The sequence below is a fragment of the Opisthorchis viverrini genome, assembly GCF_000715545.1.
Source record: "Opisthorchis viverrini unplaced genomic scaffold opera_v5_153, whole genome shotgun sequence".
In the NCBI taxonomy this organism is placed as follows: Eukaryota; Metazoa; Platyhelminthes; class Trematoda; order Opisthorchiida; family Opisthorchiidae; genus Opisthorchis; species Opisthorchis viverrini.
Window position 1 is genome coordinate 75470 of NW_008751810.1, and position 24415 is coordinate 99884.

The 24415-nt window shown below is 41.4% G+C and overlaps 1 protein-coding gene across 1 annotated transcript in view; it reads right to left on the reverse strand.

Annotated features, from left to right (window-relative positions):
• The window catches only part of T265_06976 (hypothetical protein), a gene marked incomplete at both ends in the record, with an annotated part of 94047 nt that extends 71809 nt beyond the window's left edge, over positions 1 to 22238 (reverse strand). The window contains one exon of the mRNA XM_009172393.1: positions 22171 to 22238. The remainder of the gene's footprint in view (positions 1 to 22170) is intronic.
• Positions 22239 to 24415: the final 2177 nt, after the last annotated feature.

The window sequence follows — 24415 nt, forward strand, 5'->3', positions numbered from 1 at the left end:
AGAGAAACTCAGCTATTAAAGATCCATAGTCCTATTTTCTCAGAATTAGTGATTATACAGATGCATTGACGTAGTGTGTTCTTAAAAACCACTGTTAAGCTGCCATACTGGCATTCTTACCAGCTTTCGTAGCAACGCCGTCATTTTAAACCAGATGGGGTTATGAGCAAAGTAGATTTGTGTAGGCTGCTGTTTTAGGAAGTAGTGGCTCATCACCACACTCACTGTGAACACCACAGCATGAACACCGTCGGGTGCTTGCATAGCATACTCGACTGATTATTTCACACATGCTCTCTGGTATACACTAAACGCCCGATGAGAAGTAGTTGAGTCCAGAAAGAGACATGTAAACGCAGTATTGACCATCAACGAAATCACATTGATTGAGAATTAAAAGGTCGCGTGTATATTCCCCAAATAAGTGCTCACTTCACTTGCGAAGGTATTTCAATGGCACCGGTCACACAGCCACACGTGTCCGCTCATCAATAAGTCGAGGGGCGGCCATTTGCTCATCTATCACGCCATCCCGCTAGATTGGCATGTCCTGATGCCTTACAAGAGTAATATCAGTTAATCTGTCCGAGAGAACATATCATAAACTGAAGTAAGGTTGTGGGTTTCGGAAATAAGGGGGCAGATTAAGGGATAACAGGGTATTATTCGAGCTTCCAAGCACTGCATCCAATGGGGCCGCCCACTAGAAGTTGAAATCCTGTCATTTATGTCACTTTTGGCCTTGCTCGTGGTTTTGAAATAATTAGGATGCAAGTGTACTGCGTTGATGTGTGATGACTCGCCTTAGGGAAGAAATAGCTCTGGAAGAATCTACACAAGAAAGAGAAATTTGCTCCACTCCCAAGTAGTTTCAACACTAGATCTTCCCTAGAGAGACTACCCAGAAAGAGAGATGGCTCCACACAAAAAAAACAGACCGCTAAACTATCGTACACCATGGATGGTTCCAGTTAATTTGATTATTTATAAATGACTAAGGTTGTTCAATTGGACCATATCAATCATACTGTTGAACGGAATATCCATAGTCTGCAGCACTTTCCAGCTTGTACAGTGTACATAACCTACGACTACCGGGTTAAATCAATCTAATCGGTAGTTTCAGTCGTAAGTGTGTTGCCTTTGGAAAACATCCTATTTTCTCATTAAGTTTGAACAGCATCACACTGAGGTCCGTGTCATCCAAAAACAGCATTAAGTGAACAACTGCTACTTCAAACCTGTTCTGCTCTTGTTCATAATATAACTGACTGTTAGCACATAACAAGCGGAATATCATAAGTGCTATCCTCTGGTACCCGGAAATCAATGAGCGGTATTGTCACGTGTACTCTCGCACAAAACCGTTAGTTTGGTTAGCAGACGATATTTATCCGCCTGGTGACAGTCAATTGGCTGAATCGAACGTAACTTTATGAGTAAAGTAGTGCACTTCGTTGGTTGTGTGAGCCACGCGAGTCAGGGACAACAAAATTCAGAATTTAAAAACCAAAGATACATTTATGGGCGTTTGGATTCGGTTTAGATCAGGGGAGAAAACTCCTACTTTGGAAGGAGTCCCTAAACTAACCTGCTGTACTTGCATAAGTGGCCTTCACGGAATCTTCCTTGTTCGAGGTATTCAATCCAATCAAATTGGAATATTCATTGCAGACCATAGAAATAAGTCGAAGATGCTTGTACCAAGTGAATTGTTAATAGTTGACCGTAGATGATGTAAAAGTGTTCACTCTATTCACCCCACTTATTGGGAATCAACTCGATCGTGAAAGATTTCGGTACAGTTTGAAGGCAAATGAACGATAAATAAGCATGATTTAATCACTCGTAGTCCACGTGCAATCATGAGGTCTGCCAACAGTCCGACAAAATTTAAGGTAAGTTTAGTAATTCATGCTTCTCGGCTATCATAATAAGTATTCTGTTCCCTTCCGACAAGTGAGGATGGAACAATCTGTGACGCGTTGGACGAGATGAAGATGGCTTGGCTGCATTTATTTTTTATTTAGTTTACAGCTGGTGAATGGAAGTTCCTGGGCCCAGATCCTCCTGAAGTTCTTAAGATACGCACATCTGGTGGCTCACATCGTCGGTAAAAAACAAATGACAATTACTCAGCTCCGAAAAATCTCTACAGGCCAACTGGACTTTCGTCTGAGTAGTCGTAAGGCACGGAGTCAGCCGAAGCCAGACTTAGGAGAAATGTGTGGATAGGTGATGTGACCATATTGTGTCCTAGTGCGGGTTATTCAGAATGTTGATCAGACATTGGTTTTTAATTGTATGTCGTTCGGCAGATAACTGGAAGCTTGCCGGTTATAACCTTTGCACAGATTCGTGGAACGCTTGCTTCTAAAAGCTCTCAGCAAGGACAAATTGACCGTTAGATTTCGTTTAACATTTGATGACTTCATTCCCTTTCCATTCACTTTTTGGATACAATGGCATACTCGCATGCAAGCACCAGTTTTCATCCGATGAACTGATGCCTCTACCGGAAGACATCGCTCTTGTCACGTTTAAAATTCACTCACAGGGTAATATCGTAAGAGAACCGATAAGCCTTTTAGGGAGGGCAACTAAAATTGTTCTATAACTTTCGTCCCGTCAGTGAGTTTCATCTAAGCGTATCTCATAAAACTCAGATAGTCCTGCGACCTCTCGACTGAGGGTTGAATACTTAACCATTCGATTGCAGACGGTTGAAAAGCAGTGTGAGTAGTTCTCACTTGGACATAATCCTTCAATCACAGAGGCCACTTCACGTTGTTACGTATTGGCCGACTCCTCATTCGATGTCTTCTCCCATGGAAGAATGCAAGCTTTCATAATTCGCCAAGGGATCAGTCAAAGGACAACGAATTTCGGCGAAACGCTTGGTGGCTTTTTACATCAAAGACCGCCTTACCGGAAGAGAACCTTGTTTAAACGTACAAAGTGATGTTCTCTCACCAATTACCCTATTCCCTATTTGAACGCAGGTAAATCTAACACCTAGACTCTAATCGGATTTGACCTAGTCTTGGGCTTTTATCTCAGAATAAAAACGAAAAAACTGCACTGTTCTCAAAGCCAATCGGTTTCTGTCCAGCTTAAAATTTCTACTAACTGGCTCATACCGGTGTTGCCAATGTCTCTCCAAAACAGATTAGGTCGTGTTCGTCCGTTGTTCCAATATTCTGTCAATAGTGCCGTCGGTTTCTATGAACCATTTGGCGTTAAATTCGTATCTTTTAGCTGTCACACTTGTAAACAAAAATGCTTGGCGTCTCTTTTGTGTTTACCACTGACCTATCCGGGGCAAACGAAAGTTGTCATCAATATATTTTATTTTCGAACGCAGGAACTCAAGCTTTTCCCCAGTGATCCGCTAGAATTTTCCAGCTTCTAACTCGGTAACCGAGATTTACTAAATCGAAGCCATGTGATCATCACATGCGCGTTCGTTCGTAGCATTAGCCCTGGCCGGAAACTGCGATGCTTATCGTGTGTCACAGCGTCCTACCAGGTTCGATTCCAGTGATCAATAATTGTAGCGGTGTGTTTGGAACGGGCCATGACATGTGCGCTGTGCCAGTTCCGGTCAGTTGTAAAGCAGATAGTTGCGTTGAGTTTCGGTCATGTAAAGTACATTATGAAGAGCGTATTATGAGGACAATTCGCTGTTTCATGTACAATTAAATAATGCAATGGAGCAGCTAAGTTAATTTGCAATAAGCAGTGGAGTAAATCCCGGCTCAAGCACTTCAGCTGACGGGCAGACTGTAAAGCCGTTCAGTTTTCAATTATAGGCTGAAGGCTTTAGGACAGTATTCATCGTCGTAAATGATGATGTGTTTGAGAACTGCAATAGGTCACGTATCCATTGCGCTTGATGGAACACAGCAAATGCAAAGAGTTTTTTTCCTTTTTATGAGAGCAATGGTTTTAACATTATTTTAGTTATGAAAACATTCCAATGGTATATATGCATCCCGTTTCTTGTATAGTGTGGCCCCTGAAAAACAGATTCTCAGAAGGGGCCGAAACGTCCACCGTCAGTCAAAAAGAGCTCATCGAATGGACTATAGAGTTGTCAAAATGTGATATTTTTCTTAGTCCCCTATAAACTTGTGACAGACCTTTTTTGAACGGGAGTGTTATTTCTCTCTGAACATTATATCTATTGTCAAACGTATGTTTCATGTGGCTGCTTTAGTCGAATTTTTAGAAACGATGATAAATGGATGGTGGTATCTCATATGGGCAGATGTCCAACGGCGACGTAACTCGTATCTGAAACCTGTCAGGTGTTCATCTTGCAGTCTGTCTTCATAACTTCCTGAACTATGATAACTTGAAGAAATTTAGAGTGAATGATGGGGCTGATATAATCACAAAACGTTGATCCTTGCAAGTCTATGTTAAATATTTTGACCTTATACCAGGTGCATTACATGGAAACTAATGCTTGACTGTAAAGCACGGTGGTGTTAGAACGAGGTTCGATGGACGAATCGAGGTTCAAACTCACCGCGTCACTTCCATAATTGAAAAAACAAGGCGAGAAGACACTAGTTGATAGGTGTATGCGGCTTGCATTCACTTGCTAGGCCAAAGTGCTATAGCTATCAAATCGCAGCCCCGTTTCACTTTTTGCTAACTCCCTGGTGATAGTGCCTGAATTGGCGAGTAAATTTCTCAAACAGAATTGCCACCCTCGGCGAACAACTCAGTTACAATTTGAACATCCTGAACTACTAACATCTTTTATATGAGAAAGTCAACGGAGCCTGTAAGGCTTTGAGTGACAGTGCTATGAAAAAACTGGGAAATGTCATGAATACGACATGTTCCTTGTTACCACACCTCACGTCGAACGGTTTTCCCTCATTTTTCTGGAAGTGAATTTTATCTTTTTCTTATTTGCCTTTCCACGGATCATTGTAGGAAAACCGTAGGCTACACTATCCTAGCCAAAAAGGTCGGTACAAAACTAAATCGTAATACTTTGTTGTCTAGAAGTAATCCACCACTTGCAGAGCTGTTGAAAACTTCGATTCCATCCTTCAGGTCGTCAAAAACGAGCAGACCCTCCTTAAATACAAAGCTTTCAAGAATAGGGGGCTTGTTGAGTCGACCAAAGCCGGAAAGTCAAACGTTAAGAATGGGGTTTTTGATAATCCTCAATGTGCTGAAAAAATAAATACCTGAGAACACTGCACCCAGAATAATGGAGCAAAGCTGGTTTAGTTTTTGGCGAATACACTCATTTCCAAACAAATTTGATTTTTGCTAGAAATGTATCTGCAACCCTACTGGGTCTCCTATTTATGATGTTTATAGGCAACTGAATGTGCTACACTGGGCCGCCTCGTGTTTCCTGGTTTAGTTTCGTCTTCATCTGAAGTCAACCTGCCCTGGTGCAAAGGACTACCGAGACGTGGAGAAAGCTTCTCCGAAAATTCCTGAATATTCTCACGGTTTTCAACCAAAAGACAAAGTTAAAATAGGTGAGGGTGTTTGGCATCTCATCATCAGGTCAGTGTATTTCTAAAGATCAAAACGGAGCTTGACTGCTCCTTATTTTCTGACGAGACAGTGACATCCCAAGTAAGTTGCTGTATATGGCATCGTGTTCCATCGTAAACTGTCTTTTGCGGTATTCACTTTCGTAGCTACTCATCCACTGGAAGTTGTACAACTGAGGCGGCCAGTTGTTGAAACTGAAATCATATTCGTTAGCCAGGTTAAAGGTTCTTATGGTACGCAGTCATGATGCTTAAGCGGAATGGAACTTTTGCACTCGGCATTTCATGAGTGCTTTGCTGAGGTTCATCCGATACAAATCAATTGTGTGCCTGGAAGTCGTCAAAATATTGAACGAATAGACTCAGTCAATGTAATCGGTCAGTCGATATAATCGCGCATATTCAGGGGTCGAAGTAGATTGCGAACGGGCTGCCTAACTGTCTACGCATGATTCCATTCATAGAAAACTTCAGGTCCCTGTTTGGCATAAGGCCTGCTTTCACCAACTGAACAACAGTACAATGCTCAGTCGATCTACTTGCTGCTTCAAAACTACTAAGCACTAACGTTCCATAAATTCACACTTTAGCCTAAATAGTGTCGCCACCGACGAAATGACGGCCTGTAACATTGTTGGAATTCTGCATCCAAACCGAAGGCTAATTTTTTGGTTTAAGCCCACGCTACCACCCAGCCCACCCACGACGACCACCCGTTATCATCATCACCGACGGACACACCAGATGAGAACACTTGTGCTTCACTGCCGATGTAATTAAGTAAAGACTTATAATAAACAGAAAATCAAAATGGGACAGAAAGGAAAACTTGTGTCCACGACTACGAGTTAAACACATTAAAAGACAGGCATAAATTTGCACTTAGGACAGCGATGCTTTGTAGATTAGTATGTTTACCAAACTACCAGCCCTCCAGCTGGTTTACTTTGTTTGAATGTTTTATTCTACAGAAAACACAACCTGCCAAGATGGGTGTTTTAAACATGATTGATGGTTTGATTTTCGGCATCCTCTCATTTCGCGTCGTGATGAAATGAATGATGATGAATGAAAGTCCTGCAGCTGACGCTACTAATAGACGTCTTAGTGACACACTGTTAAAGGCGGGTGCATAAGTTTGTACGTAATTTTTAGTGTGACGAAATGTTTGGGAAGTAAATATGGGAAAGTGCATACTTCAAAGTGTGTTAAAGTATAATGCAGACATATTTGGCAACTTTTTTCAACAGTCTAGAGTTTAGTAATAGTTCTGGTGCTGAAACGGCATACTGAATGTCGCATCCGCTCTCGGAAAGACAGTATGTGGGTCGAGTAGTCAAACACACACAAACGAGAAAGGAGGTTTCGAAACAAGGCAGCATGAAGTAATATCTCAATAAATATTGAAATATTGTGTCCCTGAGTCCTGTAGCTAGTGCTAGGCGACTCGGGTCAGTAACAAGACCGTGACGGTGTTTAAAATGTGGTCATTCTGGAACATCGATATCAGACCAGTCCAAGAACAGCCTGCTAAGTTGGAAAGGTGTCTTCCTTTGTTACGGATTATTATACGGGTAAAATACAAAAGAACTCAATTGTGCCAGTTTCCGTTGGGAGTAACCTAATCACTTCGTTAGTCTCGAGGAACTTCTTTTCCACTTCTTTTCCACCCATCTTGGATAGCAGCATGAAGAATATCTCAATAAATATTGAAATATTGTGTCCCTGAGTCCTGTAGCTAGTGCTAGGCGACTCGGGTCAGTAACAAGACCGTGACGGTGTTTAAAATGTGGTCATTCTGGAACATCGATATCAGACCAGTCCAAGAACAGCCTGCTAAGTTGGAAAGGTGTCTTCCTTTGTTACGGATTATTATACGGGTAAAATACAAAAGAACTCAATTGTGCCAGTTTCCGTTGGGAGTAACCTAATCACTTCGTTAGTCTCGAGGAACTTCTTTTCCACTTCTTTTCCACCCATCTTGGATAGAAAACGCGTCTCGTCAGGAAAAATATCGCATCAGAAGAGGAGCCCCTCTCATTTCTTTCTTAATAAACGTTCAGATCAAAACACTTATTCGGAGTAACGTTAATTTAAACAAGCCAAGTAAAGGAATTTTTGGAACACTTCCTCACAATAACCTACTGTTTCTCTGTCTCTAAGCTAATCCTTTCTAGCAACCTGTGACAATTTCAGAAGTTTTCTGGTAGCTCTAAATGCGTCTTTTAAACTTCGTTAAAATCACAGTTAACCCATAGACGGCAGCCTGTAAAATAAAACACAGTCCTAAATGTTGGAAATGGAGGTATCCATTCTATCATTTTTCGTCAGGATGGCACCCCTGGGACTAATGTTTACTTGTGGCAGCAACAACAGCAGCGGCAGCTAATGAGGATGTCACCCGTGTAGTTTAGAGGGAAAAACATCCAAGCACCGGGTTGTTCATGACACCGAGAAAAATGAAGCCACTGTTGCTGCTTGTGTCTTTCACTGTCGCTCTGTCACCCGGTTATCTGACAGGTTATAGAAACTAAGTGGCCGAATAACGTGCTTTCCACATTCATCTCGGTCACCTTCGTATTCACCCAAATTTAGATAAGACCTGATTATTTCTGAATGATTGGACACAACCAGGGAATTTTGTCGTTGGCTAAAACTGTGCCACGTGACATTCCCGGGATTGCTGAGTTGCGATTTAAGTGCTCTTATCCAAACGTATACTTGAGGGCCTTTGCGACCACTGAGTTTTTGACTTTTCAGCAAGGTAACCTATGCAAGGCATCAAGATGTGAAATACTTTATACCATTTCGCCCTATCTTTGGTGAATGAAGCTAAAGTCGCTGCGGCAAACATAAGGCGACGTATTTAAAGCCTGTTTACTTCCGTCACTGTTAGTGGATGAAACTAAGGGATTTTCGGAGCATGGTGTATATTAGCAGAAAAAAGTGCGGCACTTAGTCCAGTATTCACTCAAACAGCTGGCATATAAATAGAAGGTAAGCACGACAGAATTATAGAATTGGCCCCGAGGAACCGTTACATGCATCAAGTTTAAATCCTACCATTCCGCCTAAAAAATTCTTCCAATAGCTCCTTATTAATTGCAGACTTCAGATAAACATTTTGAATTATTCAGTCCCTATTCCACTTTAGATTAGCTGCCTTTTCAGGTCAATAATCTTGACTATTGCGTCTGGATAGATTTGGTATTGTAGCCTGTTTCACGGGTTCTTTCAAACGCACTCAGTTCACTCAGTCACATGTCGTTAAGTGGCGGAACTGAAGCGTACTGTTGTTGAAGTGAAACGTTCGGATCGTTGCGCTGTATTGTTAATCAGTCCCAGTGTAACAATTGCTCCGGTTCTTATAAGTACGCACGACAGCCTTAGAGAATAACCGCTAAACTTATCATCTCCATCTTCCGATTCCGGTAGGCTTGGTTTTAAAATGACAAGAGCCCGTCGTAAAGCAGCAACACTCGGTATCAACCTGAATCCTCAGAGCGTGAAAAAAGCTGCACCATTTATCGAGTTTGAGATGTCTTTGAGATAGCTCAAGTGTCATCGTGCTTAATCCCACCTATCTTGACTTGTATCTCTGATTACCTGGAATCAAAAGCTTTGCCTAACCGCCCTTAGTCTCTGATGAAGATTCCTCATCGATGGAATTTCCACTGACGGCTTCATTGATCTCATTATGAAAGGTGATTTAGATGGTCCGTCATGTTGCATGCTGAAGAAATTAGCCGGAGCACACCACAGCATTTAAGTCTCTTGTCTACACACGAACATCGGTGCAATCACTATCGCTGCACGCTGCCAGGAGATGGGAAACAGAGTGTATTTTTTGCTGGATTATCACTTGAAAGGGTTTGCCAAAATGCACCCGCGCATTCAGTAAAGTACACAAAAACTAAACTAAACGGTTTGAGGCAAGATGGCTAAAACTGGTCTTTGAAAATTTCTGCCCTAGGATAGCCCTTCATCACGATCCTTTTTTTCAATCATTGGTTTTTATATTTCAGTCTCTACAATACATGTTGTGCAAATTGTATTCTTGTTATCCGATAGTTGGTCACTTTCGCCGGCTATTGTCGTTGTTATAGTTTGCAATCTGGAGTGACACAGTATTCTCTTTCCTAGTGTTCAGTCCACCTTAATAAAAAGCAGCCTGTCCCGAAAACTGGTGCTGAAGTGTCGGATATTTGCTTGATTTTGGTTCAAATTACCAACCACGTCGCACGCCTTAACGTGTGAGGCACATTGTGACGAGACATGATACTCTCATTTGTGCTGTTTGATAGATTGTAGGCACGATCGGTAGGCTAGCTGTTGCACACAATGCCTGATGGATTACTGTAGGCCACAAAGAATCTCTGTGTTAAAAACACCGGACGAATAGCATTGATCACGACTGCGTACGCCTGTGATATCACGTCTGCGTACATCTGCGCTTAATTCTGAGTGGATAACACTGATGCGTCATTAAAATCGATGCTTTTATCCGCAACAGTGGGTCGCCGGAAAGTAAACTGAATAAATTTTGGTACTATATAATACTCAGCCCAAAAAATAATACGCTGACATACAGACCCTTCTCGCGTCAACGGCTAAAATTGGTTGAAAAGTCAATCTGTAGACATTCCACATACTGTTCATAATCTCTGAGAAAGCACCAAAGATCAATATTCAACGATGCGTTTTGTAGCATTTAGTCATTTGAATACGCCACACTAGACTAATTGGCAAGACAACAGCGACGGCCGGCTTTGTTCGGAGTGAGACCTCAAAAATAACTTGTGACCTCTCATAATCATAACTCCTGTGATCAGTTCTGTGGTGCAAAACTTTACTCCGGTAATCCTAAATTTTCTTTTCGATAAATTCCTCGTCCCGTACATGCTGGCTATCCGAGAAGCACACCATAGTTATTTCAAGTGTTTTAGGACTTATTAGCCTGGTGCGTCTGGTGGGTGGCTTGGGGGATTGGAGTCCTCAAGAACTCGGCTACAAGCGGAGCACTACACGGTTGGCTGGTCATCAGCATGAATAAGTTGCGCTAGGCATACAGCATCAGGCTTTTATTCATAGACCACGCCAGCTTGTTCGGTGTTCACCGGCTCCTTATAGAACTATTCTGTGGATTCATTCTTCTCTGAGCAAATTTATAGATTCCAGGACTTGCTTGCGAATAACCGTCATTATCAACTGACAATTTCGAAACAACAGATGAGGACAAAAGTTAATACTAAAGGACTGAAACGCTTTATCTGGGCATTAGTACCAAAAGACACGAAAAATTCAAAACAATTATTTAATCTCGGGCTCTTCATCTCACCTTGTTAGGAAAAGTCCAAAGAATATACAACCTTTAGAGACTGCAGAAGGCGAGTGATCACTTTATGATATAGATAACTTTATCTTATTTCGTCCCAAACTTCCCGTTAATTTAAACAAACAGATGAAACTAAATGAATAAACGAGTAAAAAAACGTGTTTCTTAAATATCCGGATAAAATTTTCTGGTTACATCTGAAGGCCGAATTCAGAAGATCATTAGAAAAGACTTATAATGGACACATTTTAGTCTTGAGGGGAAAAAGCTCATAGTGCATAGGTGAATTTTCGTTGCGATATATGTCACACACAAAGCAAACGCTTTCGTTGGTCACGGTAAAGACATGCTTTGGAGCGATGAAGGACACCGCATTTTTCAGCCTTTTATTATAAGCACACGTGAAGCAGCAACCAGAGTGGACGTTCACGTTGGACGTATTAAAGAATGAACTGTTTGCCCGCACACCAGTTTGGAAGCAGAAAGCCTCGGCAACTATTACTACTTGCTACTAGCCTGTTCGACAAACAAAGGCGAGATCTTTAAACACCGGTTTAACAGGAGCCTAATGGTGTGAAACTAAGGATCATGAATCACTAAATGTGTGAATTGTGAAAACTTTCGCACACTCAGCGAATGACTGGCAGCGCCAGGCCGCATGAAGACAACCAAGCCGAATCACACACACACGCACAGGAACCTAGTGTGTGGCCAGAATAGGGAGCCTAACTTGAATGGCGCACAACTGCGCAGTACGTATCCTTCGTCAATTCCTACTCACGAAGTAGGACCATTCTGAAAAATCCTATGTAGTTCTTACGTCAGGCTTGTACCACTCTTATTTTCACTGCGAATTTTTAACCAAGTACTTCTCAATCCACTATTTTCTAGATGACATCCTCAGCACGTGGGGCCTTTGTAATCAAAACGACCGGTGCTACAATGGCAGTCCTGCTATAACAAACTTTTACTATCCGTACATCGCCATGTTTTCGGTTTTCTCGCAAAACGGACGCCTGAGTAAAACACATCTAGCAAGCAAGCCCGAGAATAAGACTCCGGGGATAATTTTGGCAGCTACTTGTCCGCAAATCTTATAATCATCGCATCTTCAATTTAAAACATACTTTTATTTCAAACAAACGTCGGGCGGATTAGGTCTTCAGAGCTGAGCCCTTCTTTATAATTTTGTGAAAATACAGGGGAAAGAACCTTAAGAATTAAATGTTTGTGTTTACTCTGAAGTTCTGGTGATTTTTTGAGAGACGGGTGGGTAGAGCAGGAAAGCGTTTGGGTGAGTTCTCACTCTTCTGTGCGGATCACCTGATCCTGATAACTGAGGGACCCCAAACTTGCACAGCGATCCGAGGGTATTTAAATGGATTTCCTCTGACAGATTGCTAGAGCCATAAAAACGTCACTGTGTCCTTTTTTCATCATCTTTATAACGCACGGCAATGCCATTTCTGACACAGACCGTTCACTGCCATACAAGCAGTGAGGTCATATGAACGACGCAGCTCTTAGAATTGGAGACTCAGTAGAGTTTCTCGTAGCTATTAGCATATGGATACTCTTCTTCACCCAAGTAGCCTCGACGTTATGTTGCGAATGTATTCAACGAATTTTTTTTCCGTGTCGATATAAATAGTACGTAGCAACGGCACACAACCCGCGCAGACCCATCTCATTGTGTTAACGGGATGTAAAATAAACGTTCACCGGGTTGTTTTCCAAGTCAGAAATTGGTTTGTCCACTTATTTCTAGAGTCTTGAGATGAAAAATCGGGGGGTGAACATGGATGTCAGCCTACGACAATCTGGGGTGTCTTACCTCCGAATGCTCATTTAAGTGGCCTGGACAAAAACCAACGCCACAGGCGACACTGACACTGACTAGACTCCTTGTGTTGCAGCTTCCGCTCATACACAGAGCATCACGGAAACACCCATTTGGAGGGGATTTGTCTAGCTCGCAGTTTGAGAAATTTTGAAGGAGCCGAGGAGAGACCCACTGGATTTGGTGGCCGATGATCGGACATGCCCTGCACATAACCAAGCCATCGTAGTTGGTGATGCTGGATGTTGCCAAATTTATTCGCAGGCAAACCAACAAACCCTCTTTAGAAGGAATTTCACACATGAAACCTTTACTTGAATCATCCTCGCGAACACTTCACCGCTGTACTTTCGGTAAATCTACTTCCTGGTAAATCCAATAAACTTTGCAGAAAATCTTCCGTTTCTTTGGGTCCTATATGTGAGTGCAGAAGGAGCACACCTTGCAAGTTGAAACACGCACTTTTAAAGTCTGAGTTGGCGATTTTGCGGCATAACCCTGCGATCGGTACTCAACAGAGGACGTTCTGTTCCTTACATTGTAAAGATTTTTGCTACGAACGAACATCATCCAATGAAAAGTCATGGTGGCTGGCCGTCACGCCAGACATAAGTGTTGCACTCACGGACGACTCTTAAGCGCTTCCCCACTGTTCACAAGGTTAACAAATAAAAATGATAGAGCCTAGCTGCACTCATTTCTATCCAGATAACAACATATGAGACTGCTTGTTGACAGAAACATTGGGATTTATGCAATAGCTGGTACATGTGGAAGTCGGCAAACTGCCTTGTAATGGACCGGGTCTATGATTGTCCCGCGTATACTCTTCACAGTTATCTGGACAGCAATCTCACTAGTAGAGCGAATCATTATTAGACCCACGTTTCATCGTGCTTCTATTATCTTTGAATATGCGTGGGGATAATCCATCAAACCAAGGGACATGGAAACCGTTGTAATCGTATTCTTCATGGGTGATGGCAAAGTTATTTGAGAAATTTTTGTTTGCGCGGTGGTTTTGGAACAGTTCACACCGGGAAAAAATATAGTGTAGTAACATTGCCCAATACCATTTTTCCACGCATACCTGGTTGACTTTAACTATAAGTTTCATCAACATTATATGTTTTATTGATCGCAGAAGCAATCATCAACACTCCTCATCAGAAGATCCATACTGTTCAAAAACAAAAATGCCTTTTTGAAGTTTTTCCGAAGACCACAGGAATAATGGATAAGCCTTATCCAGTGACAGAAAAACCAGAAACAGAGATCTATAATCCGACACTTCTGTCCGATAACGCAAGAAGACAATCTATGCTGAAAAGCCGAGTAGCTCAGTGGAAGAATAAACTTCACCCGATGAGTGAAACTTCCATCTGAGAAGTCGTTGCTCGAGGAGCCAGTCAACACGTGTGACCGCGTGATGTAGATCCCGTGGTTGAAAGATGGGCGGCGCTATATCCTGTCTAAGTGCGAGTTAGTCACACTGCTGATCAGCCGCCCGTAGCCGAACGGCTAGATGTTCAAACTACTAGCCAGGAAGTCGCGAATTCGAGACTTTCCGGAGTTTCGCGAGATGCGCACTGTTGATGATTCACAATTAGGATGAAACAGCTGTACAGTGCTTCTCGGCTGTTCAGCATAGATTGGCCTCATTTACAGGACGAAATCCCACACAAAATATCCCAAATCTCCTCACACTACGCATTAAGACTGCCACATTCCACATGGTCGGAGAATGTTTGGTGAATAGTGGTCAAGCGGTTCTACAGCCGTTCCACTGAAACAACTGGTAGGAAATATAAATCAGTTTCAACAACTTAACCGAAAAATAAGTTCACAAGCATGACGTAAACTGGCTAGCTAAAAAAGATTATTGAAAAGTGCATTGTTTTTACACACGTTTGTTCTTAGGTTTAGTTTTCACGCGTGGTCGTTTTTCTTCTAAAGCTCTGTAAGCTTAGAAATCATATGGGGTTGACTCGACACGTCACAGTGGTTGGAATTTTGTTTAAAAGGTTTATCGTTTTCACTGGCCTACCGCGTAATTCAAATGCAGAGGAATTGAGTGCACGTTCGCTTGACCGTATATAAAAACACAGAGTTTTTGAATAAAACACGGATCTCACTAGACAGTAGCTTTATCCAAAATAACTGATCTGTCTCGAGCTTCGTCACAAACTGCAGAGACGTTTTTTCAAGGAAAGAACTATCCCTGGTTTTCATTCACACAAAGCCATCGTCTAACAAGTATTCCACAAAATTTTGAAGTTAGCCGGATGAAGTTACCTTCGAGGTTCATCTTTTACCAAGAGTTTTCCGTCAGATCACAAGTAGTAATCCGACTGTCTTCTACAACAACTAATGTACTGATTGATTTTGGATTTAACCTCCTCATAGTTTGTTTGAACATATTCTGCACTTTTGAGGATCCGCATTTGTCCGAATTATTTGCTGATATTTGGAAATTCCACTCTCTGTCACTTGATTTCAAGAACATTGCAAGAAGATGGTAGATTTGGAAGTTTGTAAAACAAATTATCGTATCCGTTAGGGTTTTCCTATCAGTTTACGGGACATACGACGTCCTAGACTTTTCTGGCAAATGGCATTTTTTCCAGTCTGGTATGTAAATGGAAACGTTAGGAATATACTGGATATGTATCTTAGTGATTTAATTTGCCTGTCTGTAAAATTTTCATCGTCATTGCTTTAAAAAGTGCTAGCACATTTCAAGATTCCGGGTAAAAAGTAATTGTATAGAATTTATCTAAAACTTATTAGCTTGTGTTGGTTACTCGGCTGTTGATCAGCTGGCAGTCGGCTTGGACGCCAATTAACAAGCTCAAGATGATCAGAACCAGATTTTTCATACTTTTTAGACGCTGTACACTCATTTAACTACGTGCTACAAATGCCAAAGCTGTCAAACTTGCTGGAAAATTATTCTTTTTGACTACACTACAGTAGGATTGGCAATTCGGACGCATCACGCATTTTCAGACTGTTGGCGCCTGATCAATTTATTTGATACGTTCCATTATGGCGCGTACTAATGAAGACCGTTGCTTAAAAATAAAAATCTGGAAATCTGTGCAGACGAAAGTTGCATTCTTCCGATGTCGTTTCCTAATTAATTGGAATTTAGAACGCAACCAATTTTTCTCTGTTAGCTTCTCAGGTGATTTGCTAATGAACTTGCGGTTTATGGGGTTGAAAACAGCTGACCACAGCAGAATCCTGGACTTAAGAGGCAACAACGATAGTTCTTTAAATAACTTTGTGTGACCCACTTATTACTTACTAAGACCAGAAAGCGGTTGCCGAGCATTCTACTAGGTCTTCTGTTGCGATTTTGAAGTGGGGTTGACTAAACTACTCTCAGTATGATGGCTTAAGATTCTAACATGGTATTTTGACGGCATTTTTAAAATCTCTTTCAGCTGCACCAAACAGTTAAAAATGCCACACATCTACTCTCAGCGTTTGATTGGCCTGAGACCCCACAGTGGGGATTAGAATAAATAATCTGCGAATAATATTATTTATTTAGTGTAAATTCAATACCACAAATATTACATCTCTCTCAGTCACGAAACTCTTGGTCCCTGACACTATCTTTCAATCACTGATTAAGTCCGTATATAATGGTCGATAAAAGAAGCTCTTTACCCTATAATAAGATTATAAAATTGCGCTTCCCGTCTTTGTTTGTGGAATTTTGTGCCAGCCTTTAGGATGAGCATCAGCAGTTAATAAAATAAAGGTCGCTGAATTGATAGTTCACAACCTAATCAAATCGACAATGCCGGTGGTTTAGTCAGAGAACTTATCCAATAATGCGTCAAAACACAGTTTCAACATGAAATAGTTTATAAAGTGTGAATTATATAATTTATATCCAAAACATTTGAAGAGGGCAAACAACTGTGCTGCAGATGGACACGTTTGCTTGTTGGACTAGCATTTCTGACATTAGCATACAAGTGCTACATTTGTTTTAGTAAAGTCCGGCAAATCGGAAAAATAAACGTCTTGGAATTCTTCATGCACATCATACCGCTTATCAAGTACCGGGGAAGTGTCACACACTACAAGAAGTAACTGCCATAATAACGATAACAATGACAATAATGATTGTTTAGCTGTAAGTCTTTTGGTCTCTAGTTGCCACGCCACCCGAAGGAAGCACAAGGGCTGGGACAACGTCAGGTTGCCAAAGCCTAGACAGGAGCCGCTGAGACTCAGAGTTTGGGTTCGAACGAACTTTAAAAGACCTTTCGGTGCGTAGGTTCGCACATTCACCACACAGATCCCACTGACAACCAATATATGTAGTTGGGCTTAAAAATTTGCTCCCAGAATCAGCAAAACCCGATGTGATGTCTTGTACTTAGCGTACTCAGTTCACCTGTGGCATACAAATTCACAGAATTATGCATCTTTCCAGCTTAGTTTTCACTGGCCCAAGGTTGATAGTTACTTGTTTGGAAGACAAAATGTGTTACCTTAAAAATTGTGTAATTACCCCCACTCCCACTACACAACCAAATGAGCGACAACACTTTTTGGACCTACCAGGTTTTCAAACATCCCTCGGCTGCTTCTTTGTCGGTGGACATTTCAAGATGCATTCTGTTTACCTGTAAATTATAATCACGATTAGGAAAACCTCCCTGCTTAATCATCGCTTCCAAGCTGTTGTGATTTTGTGTTGTTTTTGCCAGCAAAATGTTTTTTGAGCGGGGATTTAGCCGTTTTTACGTAAAAATGGTCCTAATGAGAGTTTTAAAAACTGTGTATTTTTTAATCGTTATGCATGGCGTACTTGCCCGACATGTCTTCTGTTTTTTCTGCATCTGAGCTTTATCACCTCTATACACGTAGACCTAATAAGTTCAACCAATAAGCACCGGCAAACAGCTGCGGACTCATCAAAGCAGCAATGAAGATTCAGAGATCTGCAAAAACATCTTTTGAATCTATCACTTATTGCTTTTAAACTAAAACAACCTATTTTATCTTCTATCTGCACGTGTAGGTGCATTAAAATAGCATACTCTGCATGCAACAACTTTAACTGGAATACTGATTAGATTTAACTGAGCTGCATTCAATCTTTTGCACCTACGCGCCAAACATTAATCCCATAAACCACTCAGATGTGAAAAACTACTCTTCTAGCGGTTTTTGGTTAGTCCTAATACCAAAGTGCGGCAGCTGATCATTGTTTCTGTTAGATCTTTTTGACTCTAGCACCATCTAGCCAGATGGATAAGTCAGCTCGGAAGTCAGTCAGAGAATGTGTTCGTTGACGCGTGATAAGACTAATATATTTGAACCATTGATAGACACTAAATTCCTGAAGAAGTGGAGGTAGAATATTTTGGAAAATTAATTCAGGGCAAACGAATGCTTTTTACCATATTTTGGGCTTGACTGCAGCACGCTATAGCATATGGTTCTCCAAAACGCTGGCAAAGGACAAAATGTAATTTTATCCTTCACCCCCCTGTAACTGCTCCCAGGATATCGTGAACCTGTTTAATTTTCTGCTTTCAAAAAGGGGAGGCTTTTTTCTGGAACGCATGCACAGGTCAGTTGCACAGCTAGTACCTAATTACGCAAATCAAGAGACATCGACGGACGCTCTTGCCTAAATATATAAGAATCAATGAACACAGATGGATGTGTATCAGCCTAGTTTTCATTTCTTAAAACTAAAGCTTTCCTCAAGGCAAAATCTAGCACACAAAAAGTAACCTTTTGGAACTGAAAAAGTTACGTTTCACACAGACTGAGCCTGTTTTGCATTTTTATATTGTCTTTGCTTTCATTTGAGAATGTAACACGTATCCGGCGTTTTACCACATTTTGTTAAGGGAACAATTTAATTCAAACGCTAAGTGTACTACAAAAGGCTCGCACAGTTAAAGTGAGACAAACTAAGTCTCCTGCTGTCACTGCCAAAACTGCGATCGATCTGAATTCTAAGTCTTTCTGGAGTAACAAGGACCAAGGTTCTTTAGCGCGTTAGTTAGTTTGTTCAAAACCTGTGGCAAATCTGAACATTTACTCCTCCACCGACTTTTTTAGGAATGTGATCAAAATATTGCTCCAAAATGGCGCACACATTACTTGACACTATTTACTCATAGCCTAGTTGGCTTTGTGATGTCTTGCGATACTAACCAAAAAAATTATTAGTCTCAGTTTGAGTTTATTTGAACCAACATCTACGTTTAGTACATTCAAGTCACTCGGCCAGTTAGTAAGTAGCAGACGCAGAAGTCTAAGAGACCTATGTCAACTCTACATTTCATAGGTCCAGTTTGAAGTTATAGGTCTCAATAGTTATATCACAAGGGAAAGTGCTAATACGACACTACTGTGGAAGCCGTTCTACCAATTTACTGTCTTAAGATAGGTAAATTATGTGGTATGAAACCTTGGTTTTTCTAAGTTATATTGTAGTTTTTTCATCTGTGTCTTTCTGTTAATCCTTTTCACCTTTTCAACGTTTTTTTAAAGTTGCTCAAAAAGATGCCATAAGTCAGATGGTCTTTAGTGTTTTCCACATTTCAAACCCAGTAGTTCAACTGCAGCATGCATTTTCGCATACTTGACTCTGATTTCGGTCCACCACTGTGCATCTTTAGTGTTTTTTCGGAAATTACTTCCTTTCTTTCAAACAGGTTAAGTTTGTGTTCTTAGGAGGTTAGAATGAATTATTGCACCGGCTAGCCTCAAATAAAGCTCACGGTTTTATATGTCTTTATTAATTTTTTAGTGGGGTGTTGTTTAATTTGTAAATGTATTGCCACTATTAATTTTCAGATCTTGATTTTATGCTGCTTCTATGCAATGCGTTTTTATTTTGACTTGTCAGTTAGGCGTGCACATGTTAAAAGTACCAACTGTCTTACCAAATGCTACTCGTTATAAACTGCTCCTTAAATTTGTGGGCTAGTGGGAAGGTGCTTAGACTGGCTTTCAAATAACGGAAAAAGCTGCAGCGTAACTTAGAAGTACGTGAAGTATTATCATCTAACAGCACAAGTATCCATAACGATTTTACACGCCGTCCAGAACGTCATCTTGAGCGTGCAAGTGTAGATCTCTTCTAGGCTATTCCTTTTGCATGAAATATGTTCACGTTCTGGTTTCGAATCAAAGCGACACACGCTACGTCTGAAGTCATTCTTTCACAAAACGCAGATGGTGCAGAAAATTGCATGCACAGAGAGTAATCGCAAGCCAGCTCAATATATATATAATCCCCCATAGCATTATACTTGGGTAGAGGTTGCTTCTTGCAGAACTTCAGTTTCGTTTACCAATGCTGCCAGCTTTATCTAAGAACAGACCTACCCGCGCATTTTCTGTGCTATTCTTTGTTTTCTAGACATACTGGCATCACTAGTGACTAAATTAGTCAAAGGCACACCCATTCTTAAGCAGCTTTAACACGCCTTTACTACGCTTATGGTTAGTCAGAGAATTGCCCAGAAATCAACAAAACCGGCACTGAATTAACAAGTATCTGGCTTTCAAGTGGTGCACGACCTTCCAGTTGACAGAAACAACAGGTACGTTATCACGCACTCGAAGTCTTGCCAGATAATTAAGTATCAGTATTAGTATTGGTGTCTTTGGAAAGTTGCCACCTAATGGCCATGTCCAATGCAGGCAACTAAATTGTAAGCACCACGTTTCAGTGCCGCTCTTTGAGTGATTTTTCTAGTTTACTGTCTTCTAGTGCATGCGAAGTGATGCCGCCTTATAGGCTCCTGGAAGAATCCCACAAATTTGAATACACTGAAGGCACGCCTCCATGGGGAAATGCTGCGGGCTGTAGCCTCCTCTAACCCACCAAGTCATGCCAATGCCACATGCACCTGATACAAACTGACTGTCTGTTTGATCCAAGTGCCATCAGCTAGCTTCTCACAAGAACCACCGATAAACCTGGAATTTGTCGTGTGGTTGTGCCATGCCACGTAGTACATGTCGGTTTATACCGTACACATAGTATCTTCCACACTTTGCTACACTCGGGTTTCAAAAGAAATGTAAAAATCTAAAGGTTGTAAAACCCGACTGATATCTTCCTACCTTTGCATTTTTCCAAAATCTTCTCTCTGAACTTGCCTTTCTTCTACATATAGCACGCTGTTTCGCACAGTCTGACGCATATACCAATTTCGACGGCTAAAATCGGTCACTCAAAGCCTTTATCATGCCTTTGGATGCGGCATATATTTGAGCTACGAATCCTTGTAGCACAGAACCCGATTTGCATTGCATGCTATGGATTAGCCGTTCTCATGGAGCGGGAAAATTGCTTTCTTCTACCCATCTGTGTAGTCGTGAGCGATTATTCATCTCAATTTTGTCGCTTGATTGGCAGATTGTCCCCGGTTATACAACTATGGAGCCCATCCTTTTACTTGTTGATCACTGTAGAAATGTTTCATAGCTAAATCAACTGATCAATTGAGATTTCACCGAATGGCTTGACTAATAAACCTCGGGTGTCAGTAGCTCCGATATTTCCAACTCTTTGCTTTAGGTATTTTGAGGTTTCTCGCTGTGCCATTTGCACAATTTTTCGTGCTGCCAATAGCCTTCAGTTTCTCACATTTCCTTGATGTTTTCTGAAAGCTTCGTTTATTAACCTTCCAAGAGTTTAGTTGTGTTGTGAGTACTAGGATGTTTGTTATTTCCCGTCCGCTTTTGGTAGTTATCCAAAGTCACAGATGACGTGACTTATGGCATTTGCTTTACTTCTGTCCATGTACTACCTCTGGAGACTTTACAGCCATTTACTCATTTTTTCGATTCGGTTGATGCTGCTTCTAAACGGTCTTTCGTCTTCGTGTCCGCGAGCCTGAAGAGTATCTCCTAGCGGGCCAAAATGAATTCCAAAAATGCTCACAGCTTTAAGAAGCCGATGGCCTTGTCTTATTAGAAGTGAACCACCACTGGAGGTTTTCTGCCTCCAGGGGATCGGTGCAAAATATCACGTGCATACGTTTGCTGTGGTATTCGGAGGTGAATATTCAAGTTAGGTGGGGTCCTCCAACTTCACTATCACTGTGGCAGCCATTCTCTGTATTCTTTCTGTTGATGTTGTAAAGCCTTGTGTACACGAAAAAAGCCATGGTTTCGCACTTATTCATCAGTCGGATAAAATCAACCAGGAGTCTTATAAAAGATATCTCGGTTTCCTTTATTCCCGTTCAGGCTCTAAACGCCTCTTGTGTTACCTTTTCTCCCCCACCTGAGATCAGAGGGGTGGAATTACCTGTGTTCGTTGTATCCTATACTGAATTGAATTGACCTTAGAATCCTCCTTCCACAGTTTCACGCAAACGCTCCTGTTTATGATGACAATCATGCTATTTGAATATCCAAAGGTGAAAAACAACTGCGCACCATAAATTCTATAAACTTACAGTTATTCAACCAACTGAGCTTGGCAGCAAATGGGCGAGCAGAAACTGCTACATTCTTTAAATATGCGCGGCTATGTTACCGTCAAAAATGAAGAATGTAAAAGAATGTATAGTTTCAATGCTCCCAGGGATTTCTTGTTGACCAAAAAGCTGCTGATACCAAAAAGATGCATACGTTATGCGGTATTTCACGCTTTCTAATACCTTCTGTTTATATTCAGGACGAGAGCGCCGCACAATAGTGTGTGAGCGGTGATAAACGAGAGAAGCGTTGGGTTAGCAGAGAAAGGAAATCATTTAATGGAGGTAGGGGAGGTTATTAGCGACTCTAGACTTTTTGCTCCTGTTAAGACGTAAAAAGTTTGGTGGGCCACAAATTGGTCCCGCAATATTTCCCCAACAAAACTAGGTCCACAAAAATTGATATATTCTCAAACGCCGCCCCTGCCCCTTTTCTGGTGCGATAGTCCCCATGCCACACGTGTTCAGTACTTTGACAGATGTGCTGAACAGCGCCACTTCGGGAGATTTGGGTAGCCCCCTCGATGGGAAGCTTCAGCCTAATTAAATCATCTGGGTTTGTAGTCTTGGTCACGACAGGACGTTGAAGTTTCGGATACACCTCGTCAATCTCGATAGCAAACTCAGTCTTGACGGGGTTCATTCCACCAAAAGTTTCACTGTACGTTGTGCCTACCTTGGTCTGTTTGAAATAACATTTCAGATTATTAAAATAAGGCATTAACCGCTCTGTAATTTGCAGTCGCCAGATATCCTTTAAAAGACCTTATATTCCCGACTGGAGTACCATTTTTGACGGAAGTAGGGCGCCAAAAGATTTAGTTTTGAAATTTCGGTCCTTCCTATCTTTTTCTATTGGGCAACTTAATTGAGCCCTACTCGCATTTTGGCACGCGGTCTTCCACTGAACCGGTCTTCCTTGATCTTTTCTGCGTTTGCCTCCTTTGTGGTGAGCCTTCGTGACGTAGGCCCTATGAATGACGTCTCATATCATTTTTCTTTCATCTGGGCTATCTGGTCTGTTGTTCCTGTTTGGCGTGGCATTATCTTAAGGAGGGGACTTTCGAATCTAGGTGATCTCTTCCGCATGGTATGTCAGAGGTGCTTCACCTTAATACGCAAAACATCTTTCATACATCTTTGATACATCCTGGATACCTGATTTCAGGCGACCTGTGGTTCTAACTGAAACATGAAATAATCACCACTCCTACGGGGCTGCACACAGACAGTACAATTAACACTGCTCAACTCCGCAAATATCACAGCCTGACCTTCTCTTCACTTGGCCGTCTCTTGAGCGTACCAGAATAACACCTAATTATTAATTAGCCTGAGTGATACCACTCTGAACGAGCCACTAGAGGCAGATTTGTGGGGCCAACAATTCGTTGGAAGGTGGAGGTCCCCGATCCCAGTGCACTCCGGACATATGGAGGCTAGCACATGAACATCTGTCTGAGACAAGTTGTCCTTGAAGGGCATCGGTGCAAGACTCTGAAATACGGTGATATTGCGCACCTTTCCTCTCAGCTTGCACGATTAGGTCAGTAAAGAATCACGAGAATGCTGGGTTCAGTCGGTGAATAGAATGCAGACTTAAATATGGGCATGAGCCACATAGGGTATGTCGTTGCGAACAAAAACCTAGCACCACCTGTAGTTTGGAGTGAAAATATTGGCATGGAAAACCTTGATTAAGATCAGCCATGCTTGTCAAAAGTGATAAGGAGGAGGAAGAAGGCTTACTGAAAGTACCGAAATTTCAAGGCCCTCAATGGAGTCAAATTATGATAGAGATATGATGGATATATATAGAGAGGGAGATAATGAAAGGGGTCATCGAATAAATATGTGAAAAGTGCTTCAACTGGAGATTGCACGTTTCAACCAGGAATTCGTAAAAATAGTACTACGAGCATTTTGCTAAGCGCCAGTCATACAACTGGTATAAAACCATGGCGACAGCTTGTGGGGATGGCTCAGGTGAGGTGGAGTTCAAGAACGATGGAGCAATTTTCGTCAATTTTTCACTGAGGTCGTATTTTGGTTGCAAAACCCTCATCATCAGCGGATTTGGCATCACAAATGCTTTGAGAGCGGATTTACGCCCGGGGCCAATAACTTCTTCATTTATTTTATTCATTTTATTTTATTTTTTACTTTTTATTTTTATTTTATTTTTTTATTTTTTATTTTATTTTTATTTTATTATTAGTAGCCA